Source organism: Ambystoma mexicanum, chromosome 1p (assembly GCF_040938575.1).
Source record: "Ambystoma mexicanum isolate Mex_15411 chromosome 1p, UKY_AmexF1_1, whole genome shotgun sequence".
Lineage (NCBI taxonomy): Eukaryota > Metazoa > Chordata > Amphibia > Caudata > Ambystomatidae > Ambystoma > Ambystoma mexicanum.
The window spans coordinates 252,281,150-252,293,636 of NC_090921.1; the positions used below are offsets into that span (position 1 = coordinate 252,281,150).

Consider the following 12,487-nt stretch of genomic DNA (forward strand, 5'->3'; position numbering starts at 1 on the left):
CTCCAGATGTTTCGGACTACACCTCCCATCAGGCATAGCCAGTATAGTCAATGCTAAAGGATCATGGGAGTCATAGTTCAAAACACCTGTAGAGGCACAGGTTCAGGACAATCTACTGCACCATGCCAAAGGGGTATCAAACCACTATAAGCACTGAGCAATGCATTCATATCATAGCAAGGCCTGTGCAATATACCAGCATTGGGTGAAAACTATCTAGGAACAGACATGGCCCTACAGCAAGCACAAAGGCTACCTACATACTGACTAACCATGGTATGGGTATAGCACTGTGTCATATCTCAAGGATCCCAGTATCAGGGTGTACACACTTTGGGGAGCAGGTATGTGGCTTGTGCATGTCTCACTGTCCTAGGGATAGACATGACAGTATGCCCTGTCTCAGGTATTTGGACATCAGGCATACTGTCCGGCGCAAACGAATGACACTAGGTCATGCCATACAGAGCTTGGTATTGGAGTGTACACTACAGGAAGCAGCCACAGTAATGTGGCTTATCAGTAAAACCGGACACCAATGTGCAAACTTGCCAAGACACAGCCATGCTAGTCTGCATATCCCAAGGAACCTAGCATTATGGTGAAGAATGCTCGCGTGAAGAACCTCGCGTGAACACTGCAAGGACACAGAAAGGTCCTGGGGCATGCCCAAGAGTCTAGCATTAGGCTATGCACTGTCCAGAGCACAGACATTGTACTAGTGCAAGCTCAATGGTGTCTGGCCACAGAGCACCCACGGTTCAAGAAGCATACATGCCCAAGCGGCCCAACGCATGATGCATGCGGTCAAGGCATAGGCAGATCCAGGGCATGAAACATCAGTGTGCACAATGTCCAGACACTAGGGCATTTACCAGGGAGTCTAGCATCAGTGTGCACAATGTCCAGACACTAGGGCATTTACCAGGGAGTCTAGCATCAGTGTGCACAATGTCCAGACACTAGGGCATTTTTTACCAGGGAGTCTAGCATCAGTGTGCACAATGTCCAGACACTAGGGCATTTACCAGGGAGTCTAGTATCAGTGTGCACAATGTCCAGACACTAGGGCATTTACCAGGGAGTCTGGCATCAGTGTGCACAACGCCCAGACACTAGGACATTTACCAGGGAGTCTAGCATCAGTGTGCACAATGCCCAGATACTAGGGCATTTACCAGGGAGTCTAGCATCAGTGTGCACAATGTCCAGACACTAGGGCATGTACCAGGGAGTCCAGCATCAGTGTGCACAATGTCCAGACACTAGGGCATTTACCAGGGAGTCCAGTATCAGTGTGCACAATGTCCAGACACTAGGGCATTTACCTGGGAGTCCGGCATCAGTGTGCACAATGCCCAGACACTAGGGCATTTACCAGGGAGTCTAGCATCAGTGTGCACAATGTCCAGACACTAGGGCATGTACCAGGGAGTCCAGCATCAGTGTGCACACTATCCAGACACTAGGGCATGTACCAGGGAGTCCAGCATCAGTGTGCACACTATCCAGACACTAGGGCATTTACCAGGGAGTCTAGCATCAGTGTGCACAATGTCCAGACACTAGGGCATGTACCAGGGAGTCTAGCATCAGTGTGCACAATGTCCAGACACTAGGGCATTTACCAGAGAGTCTGGCATCAGTGTGCACAATGCCCAGACACTAGGGCATTTACCAGAGAGTCTGGCATCAGTGTGCACAATGCCCAGACACTAAGGCATTTACCAGGGAGTCTAGCATCAGTGTGCACAATGCCCAGACACTAGGGCATTTACCAGGGAGTCCAGCATCAGTGTGCACACTATCCAGACACTAGGGCATTTACCAGGGAGTCTAGCATCAGTGTGCACAATGCCCAGACACTAAGGCATTTACCAGGGAGTCTAGCATCAGTGTGCACAATGCCCAGACACTAGGGCATGTACCAGGGAGTCCAGCATCAGTGTGCACACTATCCAGACACTAGGGCATTTACCAGGGAGTCTAGCATCAGTGTGCACAATGTCCAGACACTAGGGCATGTACCAGGGAGTCCAGCATCAGTGTGCACAATGTCCAGACACTAGGGCATTTACCAGGGAGTCTAGCATCAGTGTGCACAATGTCCAGACACTAGGGCATTTACCAGGGAGTCTAGCATCAGTGTGCACAATGCCCAGACACTAGGGCATTTACCAGGGAGTCTAGCATCAGTGTGCACAATGTCCAGACACTAGGGCATGTACCAGGGAGTCCGGCATCAGTGTGCACACTGTCCAGACACTAGGGCATTTACCAGGGAGTCTGGCATCAGTGTGCACAATGTCCAGACACTAGGGCATTTACCAGGGAGTCCGGCATCAGTGTGCACAATGCCCAGACACTAGGGCATTTACCAGGGAGTCCAGCATCAGTGTGCACAATGCCCAGACACTAAGGTATTTACCAGGGAGTCTAGCATCAGTGTGCACAATGTCCAGACACTAGGGCATTTACCAGGGAGTCTAGCATCAGTGTGCACAATGTCCAGACACTAGGGCATTTACCAGGGAGTCTAGCATCAGTGTGCACAATGCCCAGACACTAAGGTATTTACCAGGGAGTCTAGCATCAGTGTGCACAATGTCCAGACACTAGGGCATTTACCAGGGAGTCTAGCATCAGTGTGCACAATGTCCAGACACTAGGGCATTTACCAGGGAGTCTAGCATCAGTGTGCACAATGTCCAGACACTAGGGCATTTACCAGGGAGTCTGGCATCAGTGTGCACAACGCCCAGACACTAGGACATTTACCAGGGAGTCTAGCATCAGTGTGCACAACGCCCAGATACTAGGGCATTTACCAGGGAGTCTAGCATCAGTGTGCACAATGTCCAGACACTAGGGCATGTACCAGGGAGTCCAGCATCAGTGTGCACAATGTCCAGACACTAGGGCATTTACCAGGGGGTCCAGTATCAGTGTGCACAATGTCCAGACACTAGGGCATTTACCTGGGAGTCTGGCATCAGTGTGCACAATGCCCAGACACTAGGGCATTTACCAGGGAGTCTAGCATCAGTGTGCACAATGTCCAGACACTATGGAATTTACCAGGGAGTCTAGCATCAGTGTGCACAATGCCCAGACACTAGGGCATTTACCAGGGAGTCTAGCATCAGTGTGCACAATGTCCAGACACTAGGGCATGTACCAGGGAGTCTAGCATCAGTGTGCACAATGTCCAGACACTAGGGCATTTACCAGAGAGTCTGGCATCAGTGTGCACAATGCCCAGACACTAGGGCATTTACCAGAGAGTCTGGCATCAGTGTGCACAATGCCCAGACACTAAGGCATTTACCAGGGAGTCTAGCATCAGTGTGCACATTGCCCAGACACTAGGGCATTTACCAGGGAGTCTAGCATCAGAGTGCACACTGTTCAGAAAATGCACGCTAAAAAAGCATGCACATGGGACGATCCAGGGAGTCAGGCTTCGGGGGGGGGACGTGTAGAAACATATATGTACTTTAGGGAGTCTAGCGCACAATATGTAGCAGAGCATACATGTCCAGTGGCTGCAATATATGCAGGCGCACTATAAAAGCATGGAGCAGCTCTAGGTATTCAGGCTTCAGGGTGCAAAATATCCCAGAACAGATATGCACTAGACCGTGCCACAGGGAGTCTAGAATCAGTGCACACTGTTCAGAAGAGCATACCTGTCCAATTGCTGCAATATTTGGATGCATGACATAACATTATTGAGATAGGCAAATCCACGGGAGTGAGGCTTCAGGGTGCAAAATGTCCAGGAGCAGATATGCACTTGAGGAAGTCTAGCATAAGAGCGCACACTGTTCAGAGAAAGCATGTACATGGGCAGATCCAAGGAGTCATGCTTCAGGGTGCAAAATATCCCAGAATAGATTTTGACCAGGGGCAGTCCCAGGGAGTCTGGCATTGGAGCGCACACTGTTCAGAACAACATTCCTGCAATATCTTGATGCACGCTATAAAAGTAGTAGTAGCATAGTGCCTTTATCCCATTAATATAGCCTCAACACGCTTGTGATGGGAACGCTCTCAGGGGACCAAAGTCCAAGGAGTATGAAGTAGTGTGAAGGCTATAATGCATTTTTGCATTTGGCCAAGATACAGAGTTAGGAGGGCTGCCAGGCCCCTTAAAGCTACCCCTGATGTCCGGCACATGGATGGTTGCTGAGTGGAGAGGAATATGTGCGGTATCAAAAGCACCTTTAAGTGTCCAGCTCTTTGTCGTAGGTTATCGTTGCATTTTGATGCTGCTGTGTTTAAGCCTGGGGGAGTGTTGTGTCCAGCTAGATGTGAATTGTAGGGTGGGGAACCGTGCCTGCTTCAGGGTGCTAAATGTCCAAGAACAGATATGGTCTAGGTGGAGTCTAGCATCAGAGTGCACATTGTTCAAAAGAGCATACCTGCCCAATTTCTGCAATATTTGGATGCACGCTATAAAAGCACGGAGATGGCCAGATCCAGGGAGTCAGGCTTCAGAATATAAAATGTCCAGGGCACAAACATGGCACTAGGTCATGCCTCAAGGAGCTCAATGTGGTGCGCACTGCCAAGGAACTAGGCCGAGTCCAACGAGTCTACCCTCGAAGTGCAAACTATTCAGGAACAGACATTGTACTAGAGCATATCCGGCGCATCAGACCACACGCTATTCATACACGTCCAAGGGGCACAGTATCTGGATGCTCGTAATCAAGACTTGGGCAGCTCTATGGCACAAGGAAGACGGGTGCAAACTGAGCAGGCCCCCCACTAGCTATTATGGCATGTCCCATGGATTGTAGCACCTGGGTTCGCTCTGGACATGAGTCTAAGACCTGCGCAGAAGGATAGCCTCAGTCTGTCCACTGTCCCAGACTCAAGCACGCTAATCAGTCTTTTCCCCATAGAACTAACCTCAAGGTGCCAGTTATCCAGTAGTACAGACAAGGCAAAAGGGCATGTTCTAGGGAGCACCAGATCAGGGTATACACTTCCATATCCAAAGCAGGTCCGGGAAGCACAGAATAAAGGGAGGTGGGGGGCACTGTCCAAATCACAGGCATGCTACCAGGCCAAACCCTGTGGAGCAAGGTATTGGGGTTCACACTAACAGCTTCACAGACAGTGTACTAGTGCATGCTCAAGCATTCTAAAGTCAGTGTGGAAATTGGCTGGAACATGGCATCAGGGCGCCTGGCATCATAGTGCATCATAGTGCATACCATAAAGCAGGGGCCTGCAACCTGTGTCTATCTAGATGTTTTAGACAATGACTCACATGATTGATCACATTTGACTGCTGGCTAGGGCTGATGGAAGTTGTAGTTCAAAACATGAAGCACCACAGATTGAAGACCTGGGCTATAAAGGCACCAACCTGGTACCGCGTAACATGCCAACGAGGGCGGCAATACATTCCATTCTGCAGACTTTGCACAAAACCCACCCCCCCAAAGAGGGTATACACCGACACTGACATATAACATTCCGGTGCCACATAAGTTTTCCAAACTTGACCAGGCCACTGTGACAAACCCTTCTTCATTGTTGGGGGAAGGTTGTCAAGTGGGACATCTGCAGGGATCTGGTTCCCAGGGGAATCCGCCTGGAGCAGATTGTCCACTCACTCACTAACTAACCCAGAATGGTGAACAGGGCTTTAAGTGTGCCGGGGCCAAGCCCCGGCAGCCTCCAGGGCCGAGCCTGGGTCCACCCCGACTAGCCCCAAGCCTGTGGTTTCTAACCGCGCGGCACCGTAAATGAAAGGGCTGCCTGCTACATGTGAGAGCTGGGGCACACTAGTATCACACCTTTGGCCGAGCCGGGGTCCACTCCGACTAGCCCCAAGCCTGTGGTTTCTAACCGCGCGGCACCGTAAATGAAAGGGCTGCCTGCTGCATGTGAGAGCTGGGGCACACTAGTGTCACACCTTTGGCCGAGCCGGGGTCCACCCCGACTAGCCGCAAGCCTGTGGTTTCTAACTGCGCGGCTAGCCGCAAGCCTGTGGTTTCTAACTGCGCGGCACCGTAAATGAAAGGGCTGCATGTGAGAGCTGGGACACACTAGTGTCACACCTTTGGCTCCGAACGTAATAATGCCAGTGCACCTCAGCTCCCGAACTTTCATCTGTGCCACCCCCCCCCCCTTGGGGATACATATGTACCACATGAGAACCCACATCCTCCATTTAGCATCCCACTTAATTCACTGATCGTGAATATAGCACGTTATAAACACCAAACAACATAACGTGCACCAGGTACGAGGACATCTGAATGCACACACTCCTGGTCACGGGCACCATGGCACTGGGACATTCCCCCAGCACATGCTTTAATAGGTGCCTGCACACTGGACAGTGTGATGTTGGGTTCCCCGGGGTCTTGCGCCTGGGTATACACTGCACTGCGCAGACCGGGTGCTAGGACATGCAGAGAGCAGTGCACCAGAGTGTGCGCCGTTGGTGGAATAGGCTTGGCAAGGATCCCATCCTGGCATTATGGCACCCACTGTCCAGGTAGCAGACATCGAATGAAGCCATTTGCAATGCCTGCTGCAGCGAATGCAGCCAGAGCCCCCCCTCCCCCCAGTGAGCTGTTTGAACAGAACAAAACATACGCCACGGTGTTGCTGCGCCCATTCCAAGCCAGGACCTGCTTAAAGAAGCACTCATTTTAAGAAAGGATTCCTACCTGGTAACCCCGCTTTGTCGTGCCGTGTGTACTAGTGCCGCACAGGTCTTAGGCTGATGGCAAAGACACGGGTCCCGGGGATGCTGGCACGGTAATGAAATGAACCGAAGAGAGGAGTGCAGCAGGCCTCCTCTGCCCAAACTCCCTGCCCCCAGGGTCCGGAAACCTTCGGCAACAAGCTCCAGCGTGCGAAGGCTGGGGAACAGAGAACACGCCCTGGCGGAGACAGGTGAGAAACGCAGGCACCACACCCAGAGCAAAGGGCATCTCCTTGGGCACGCTACGTGCAAGGCACGCCATGTACAAAGGGCCCAGATCAACACCCTGCTTGTAACTGTGGGCAGAGAGCCAGGTGCAATGAACTGGGCAAAACGTTGAGTATTCTGGGTTGTCTGCTGGGACCGACTTAGTTAAAAAAAAAACTTTAAAAAAACACGCATTGGCAATGCCAACAGTTTTTGCTTTTTTTGTGCAGGCATGGAAAGGCATTTGCCAGGCACTGTTGCAGTGGTAATAACTGACCATTGACGGAGCAGCTGGGCATATAAAAGCAGGTCCTGGCAAACGCCTAATAGTTACACGCAAGCCATAACTGTTGGCTTTGCCAATGCTTTTTTTTAACAGGACTTCAGTGAAGGGCATGTATAGTGCTTATAAATCGAGTGCCTGAAGGCAGACCTGATTTAGAAATGTGTATTATACCAGTAGTCCCTTTACAGATCCAATTAAGTAATTAGGCCTCATTACATGTTTGATGGTATCCTGCCGGTAACCAGCGAACTGTAATACTGTTTCCTCCACTTGGCCTGCCGGAATTAGCGGCAGGTTCCAAGTGGTGGAAAAGCCAGCAAATCCCCATTCCATGGAGTACAATAGGACCTCCATGGGACGATTTGCAGGTATTACCAGCACTGGTATTATTGGGCCGGTAATACCAGCGCTTTTTTGCCAGTAGGGTGAAGGACATACCTCTAGCTCAGAGCCAGAGGTAAATCCAATACACCACTGGCAATCATGCATTGTTCCGATGTGGTAACATGCCAGTATGTGTTTATACTGGCACATTATTACCGCACCGGCCCACTCATAATGTGGCCCATTAACTTTAAGACGGCTTTAAAAAAAACTGTCAGGCACTTCCAGCTCAAAGAGTGATCGCAATGCTTGATAAAGCTAGCTCAAAGAGATCCAAGGAGGATGTGTTTTGGGCGAGGAGGGACAGGAAGGGGGTGGGAATAGCCAAGGGATTAGCATGTCATTGGACAGTCAATGGGTGGTTATATACCAAACAACACCTACAAGCTTTGTATCCCTCCTCATATGCAATTTCTCCCTAGCTGTACTCTAATGCTATAGTCGCCACCTAATAGCCAAAAATAAATAGGCTTGGCACCAAATCAAAGTTGGCCCACATTCAGGAATTATATGTCACGACTACTCACAAAAAACTGTTAGTAGAGCATAAGCATGTATGATTGAAAACATTCCAAGACAATTATGCATCTTAAACCTTTTGGGCTAGTAATTGGTCAAAACAGCTGCATAAGTGACTGAGTCAGGAAACTTTCCTACAGTTGCCTATATGCCAGCCCACAACGGGCTGCTTAGCCTGTGTGTATATATGTAGGCTAGAGGTAGATGTTAGAACCACAGTGGCACTGGGTCAACAACAGGTATTCCTGAGGGACGAGAGAGAAAGGAAGGAGAAGAAGTGGAAGTGAGAAGAAGCCAGATGGGGAGAGCAAAGGAGGAGGAGTGGAAGATAGAGGGGAGAAAGAGGAAGAGAGTGAGGAGAGGAAAAGATAGCAAGACATGAGAGGAAAGGAGGGGCAAGAGAAAGATGGAGGAAGAAATAGAATTGAGGGAGAGAGAATGAGGAGAACAAGAGATAGTGAGGCGAAAGAGAGGGAGAGGATGAAAAAAGCGAGTTGTGTAATATATACATCTGACAAATATTTCTTACCAGTAATTGTCTTTTTGAGGATTTTATCTACTTAATCTACTTAGAATCACATGCTTTGCATAGTCTGCCATCTAGTGCTTGGCTCGTGGTGTAAAAAAAAAGGGGGTGCCGACATGGGGGGTTCGTGTCACACTATCCCTATCCTACATGTACAGGTACCTATGACCACTAATGCATCAACATTCCCAGATGTTGTTTTCCGGCATGCTAGTTCTAAGGGTTGTGTAATATTTCCTTATATTTTTCTTTTGTCCCGTAGCTCTCCTGCGGGGAGGCCGGATGTGCGCATGTGATTTTATGCAGATGAAGGCTTCAGAAAGCCAATGGCCCTCATTACGACCCTGGCGGAAAGCGACTGACCGGAGCGCCACAGCGTAAATAGCGTTTCCGCCATTGCACGAAGGAGCAAAGTGCGGCCCATTCCGACCCATCGAGCACGAGCACCACGGCATGGCGGAAGTGCAAAGTCCGCGATGGCGGAAATGACCCCAAAACGGCCCACACCGCCGCCGTACGGCGCTCCAGGTGCAATACCGCCACCCCTCTTAGCGGTCACCGCAGTGTGCGCCTACCGGAAAGTACGGTGGCCGGAAATATACGGAAACGGAAGTTAAAACATGGGCCCGGAACGGGAAACATCCCGGCGTACACCTATAAATACACTAAAACCACACAACCACTAAAATCACTACCCTGAAACACACCCCAACCCGTCAACCACCCTAGCGAAACCAAGAATAATGGGAAAAGCAGCGAAGAAAGCGTGCGACCGCAAGCGGCAGGTCCACTTCTCCCGTGAGGAACTCACCGTGCTAACAGAGACCCTCCAGGAGAATGCTGCCGTCGTCTTCTGCACGCAAATGACCAGGACGGCACTTGCAAACAAGAAGGCCATATGGGCTCTGGTGGCACAGCGGGTAAGTGCGGTGGGGACCGCACCCCGCACCCCACAGCAATGCCGCAAGCGATGGGACGACCTGCGGATACGCGTCCGCAGCATACTCTCTGCCAACCGCAACATTGCCACAGCCACCGGGGGAGGTCCTGAATCACCCATCAAGTTGACCCCCTGGGAAGAAATCTGTGCCTCCACCATCGGAATGGAGAGCATAGAGGGAGTCGGAGGGATGGAGAAAGGAGTGCAGACATCCGAAGATTCAGGTAGGTGGGCCAGATAAAACAATGCCAAATCCACACAGTCCATCCATGTGAAGTACCATGCGTCCACATAGTGCAACAGAAACACATGTCCAGGAGAACGTCCACACACATCGGCCTGATAGCGCACGTTAAAACCCACAATAAATACATAAATAATTAAAAACCCCTAATACACGCACTACACGTGCAGCAGGCACACCCTAACTGCAGGCTGCCAAACAACTGCACCCTCACTCCACACACAAATCAAAGCACCTCCAAGGGCCCGGCCCAAATCACCCTCAGGTACCACCCCAATGCTTGTGACACAATGCAATTCCAAATCCCACAGACCCACCAATAACCCTCGCCCTCCTCTACTCCACCACAGGGTCCGATCCAAACGACGAGCTACAGGACACCCCTACCAGCACACCTGCAAAGAGGGCCAAGACCAACGGCCAGAGACCCTCCACCTCAGCTGCACGCATCAAGACACGGCAGCAGCACAAATCAGGTGGCAGCACAGAGGAGGGAACATCAACAGGCACCCCAGCAGCCAGCATGCCCACAACACCACCACCACAGGTCCCCCCAATGGATGCCACAGAAGGCACTGCCTCTGGTGGCAGCAGCACCATAGGTGACACCCCATTGATGGCAGCATGCTCCGACACAGAAAACGGGGATGCCGAAGTCAGATCCATCCATGACCTGTCCCAATCCCCCTGTCTGTCCCATCCCGTACAACATGAGGATACCACGCAGGGGCACCCACAAGACGACGACTGGACATCCCCCACAAGCCCTGTGGCAATGCAACATGAGGACAACAGCCCCTCTGTGACACCCCCGCAAATGGCCTTGGCCCAGCAGAGGCAACAGTCCCTCGACCAGTTGATCGAACAACAGCAGCAACTGGCCACGCTCCTCAAGGACCATGTTGATGAATGTGGGGGCACTAAGGCAGACATAGAAACATCAACTGAGACACTTAGGGCACAAATCGAGAGTAGCACCGAGAGCCTGAGAGTCCAAATGGAGAGAAGCACCGAGAGCCTCAGGGGGGAACTGCATGCGACGGCCAAGGACGTATGTGCCGAACTTGCCGCAGTGCGCCGTGTGCTCACTGAGCTCTCGCAAACCCTTAGGGACATGCATGGACGTGAGCAGGCAGACACATCATCCGTTGCAAGCTCCGTCCAGGGCAGCCCCCAACGTAGATCTGGAAGGAACCTGCGCTCCACAGGCAGGGGTGCCCCTGATACCCGCAGAGGGGGCTTGCAATAGCGACAGCCCACTGACAATGAGCATCTTTGGACACTGGTGTTCGGGGGGGAGGTAGGGGGGTGGAGGGGGTGTGTTGGGCTCACTTGGGTGGCGGGTCGATAGGGTGTTCAACATGACATCACATATGCCATAAAAAGTGCACGATCAACCAATGAGATGTGTGGACATTGATCTTTGTGTACTAGGCCATCATAGGCGTACAGTCCATATTGCGCTTGTCCCAGACACACGCAGTGCCACGAGTCCCGTGTCCATGTATCAGCCACCAGGCGTGAGTGCTAGAAGCATACATCAATGAGATGCTGACGAATGTCACGGGCCTCCGGTGCCTCGCAGACTCCATGAGGTGCTGCCACATCCCCACCCTCATCATGACCATCATCAGGTGCTTGCAGTTCTGCGTCAGGGGGCATGGGCACATTTCTACGTACGCACATGTTGTGGAGCATGACACATGCCATCACCATCTTTGCAACCTTCTCATGGCGGTACAGGAGTGCCCCGCCAGACCTGCTGAGGCAGCGGAAACGGCCCTTCAGTAGGCCGAATGCCTGTTCTATGACTACACGGGTACGTGAGTGGGCATGGTTGTAGTCCTCCTCATGCTGGTCCCGTGGGTTCCGGACTGGTGTGAGGAGCCATCTCTTCAGTGGATATCCAGCATCACCTGTATGTGGACGAGAAACGTATGATGTGGAATGCCATTGATACGTACGCACACCCCCCCCCTTCCTGCCAGGTCATTGCCAATTCACATACCCCACATCATCATGCATGTAATGAGACTCACCGAGTAGCCAGGATCTGTTCCCTGCGTGTCGCTCCATGTAGCGTGGTATTGTAGAGTTCCTCAAGACCATAGAATCATGGGTTGATCCAGGGAATCGGGCACAACAATGTGTAATGATCCTGTTGGAGTCACACACCATTTGTACATTCAGGGAATGAAATTGTTTTCGGTTGCGGTACTGGGCCTCCATGGCATGTGGGACGACCAATTCCACATGGGTGCAGTCGATGGCACCAATGCAACCCGGTATGCCGGCAAGTGCATGGAATCCCACTTTCGTGTTTGTAATTTCCTGCTCCGAGCGTGGTAGGGAGATGTAGTCGTCTGCGTGCTGCAGGAGGGCATCGAGCACTTGCAATAGTGTCCGTGAGAACAGTGGCTGAGAAATGCCATGCAACTGTCCGACTGTGTGCTGGTAGGTGCCTGTGGCCAGGAAGTGTAGTACAGACACCACCTTCAGTAGGGGTGGGATGGCGGTTGGGCTATCTATCATGCTGACAAGGTCAGCCTGTGTCATGTCCACAATGGCGGCTATGGTGTCACGGTCCAAACGGTAGAGGGTGTGGATCTGCTCATAAGTGAGGTTGAACGGATGTGCTCGGAGGCGTG

The 12,487-nt window shown here is 51.5% G+C and overlaps 1 protein-coding gene across 1 annotated transcript in view; it reads right to left on the minus strand.

The window, feature by feature from the left end:
* The window catches only part of LOC138568706 (schwannomin-interacting protein 1-like), a 358,435-nt gene extending 351,599 nt beyond the window's left edge, over positions 1–6,836 (minus strand). The window contains exon 1 of the mRNA XM_069646494.1: positions 6,696–6,836. The gene's annotated coding sequence lies outside the window, so the exon portion shown is untranslated. The remainder of the gene's footprint in view (positions 1–6,695) is intronic.
* Positions 6,837–12,487: the final 5,651 nt, after the last annotated feature.